The sequence below is a fragment of the Otolemur garnettii genome, unplaced genomic scaffold, assembly GCF_000181295.1.
Source record: "Otolemur garnettii isolate 467f Iridium unplaced genomic scaffold, OtoGar3 scaffold00018, whole genome shotgun sequence".
Taxonomy (NCBI): domain Eukaryota; kingdom Metazoa; phylum Chordata; class Mammalia; order Primates; family Galagidae; genus Otolemur; species Otolemur garnettii.
Window position 1 is genome coordinate 24,525,385 of NW_003852413.1, and position 2,018 is coordinate 24,527,402.

A 2,018-nucleotide genomic window follows, 5' to 3' on the forward strand; every position below is an offset into this window, starting at 1 on the left:
TCAAAAAAAAAAAAAAGAGGAATAAAGAAATAAAATTTGAATTCTTCCTTCCAAGGGCATAAGGGCATGTTGTAGATATCTTTGTGGCAATAAACATCTTCCTAGGTGTTCCCAAAGATTAGTTCTTATTAAATTTACTCTACTAGGCTGGGCATGGTGGCTCATGCCTGTAATCCACGCACTCTGCCAGGCTGAGGCAGGTGGATTGATTGAGCTCAAAGGTTTGAGACCAGCTTAAGCAAGAGCAGACCTCCGTCTCTAAAAATAACCAGGCTTTGTGGTGGGTACCTATAGTCCCAGCTACTCAGGAGGTTGAGGCAAAAGAATTGCTTGAGCCCAGGAGTTCGAGGTTGCTGTGATCTATGACGCCAGGGCACTCTACCGAGGGTGACAAAGTAAGACTTTCTGTCAAAATATAAATAATAAATAAATATATATATATATATTTTTCTGAGACAGAATGTCTCAAAAACTATGTTGTCCTCCATAGAGTTCTGTGGCATTACAGCTCACGGCAACCTTGAACTCTTGGACTTAAGCGATTCTCATGCCTCAGACTACCAAGTAGCTGAGACTACAGGTGCCTGCCATAATGCTCGGCTACTTGTTTTGTTTTGTTGCAGTTGTCATTGTTGTTTGGCAGGCTCAGGCCCTGCCAGCTCCAGTGTATGTGGATGGCGCCCTAGCCACTGAGCTACAGGTGCTGAGCCAATTAATTAATTAATTAACTTTGCTATGTGTGCTTACCTGAACTGCAGTATGTTGAAATGGTTTGGGGGCTATATTTCTCCTTTTCCTCCTCTTTCTCCTGTTCCTGTTACCTTTTTTTGGAGAATGTTTCAATGATATTTTTGAAATGTGAGAAAAACCTGAGACTAGTGAGCTAATAGAAATCTAGTGTTTAGTATTTTTGCAGCAAGCGAGGTAATATTCAACCTTTCAGTGGTAATTATTATTATTATTTGTTTATTAGAGACAGAGTCTACTTTGTTGCCCTCAGTAGAGTGCTATGGCATCACAGCTCACAGCAACCTCCAGCTCTTGGGCTGAAGTAGGTGATTCTCTTGCCTCAGCCTCCCAAGTAGGTGGGACTACAGGCACCTGCCACAACACCAGCTATTTTCTTTTTGTTGCTGTAGTTTGGCCGGGGCCAGGTTTGAACCCACCACCCTCAGTATATGGGGCCGGCACCCTACTCATTGAGCCACAGGTGCCACCCGGTAATTAGTTATTTTTAAGATGTGTGTTAGAAGAGAACATTAAAAAAAAAATAGTACAGATGGCAGGCACAGGGGCTCATGCCTGTAATCCTAGCACTCTGGGAAGCCAAGGTGGGTGGATTGCCTGAGCTCAGGAGTTGGCGATTAGCCCAAGCAAGAGTAAGACACTAGCTCTAAAAAAGTAGCCAGGCGTTGTGGCAGGCGCCTGTAGTCCCAGCTACTGGGGAGGCTGAGGCAAAAGGATCACTTGAGCCCAACAGTTTGAGGCTGCTGTGAGCTATGAGGTAGGGCACTGTACCAAGGGCAACAAAGTGAGACTCTTGTCTCAAAAAAAAAAAAAAAAAAAAGCGTTAACTATATTAAGAACTTCCCCTCATGGGTGACACTACCTATTTTAGCCTGGGCCATGAACTTCTTAGCATTGCTCTGAATTTCTCTGTGAGGGTTTACACACAAAACAGATACGACTTCACAGTCTTTGTGATTTGCTGTGTAAAGGAGCAATTTGTTTTTACTAGGACTACACAAACAGAGCACTAGCAACTATATGTAATATAATTAAGAGCATCAGATACTTTGACTGCATCAAACAAGTTTCCCTTAATCCAAAATCTTTCAGAGCTTCAAAATTATTGTAACTGCCTTTGTTCCTTCTCTCTCTTTTTTTTTTTTTGAGACAGTCTCAAGCTGTTGCCCTGGGTAGAGTGCCGTGCCATCATAGCTCACAGCAACCTCCAACTCTGGCTCAAGCAATCCTCTGGCCTCAGTTTTTCTATTTTTTGGTAAAGACGGGGTCTC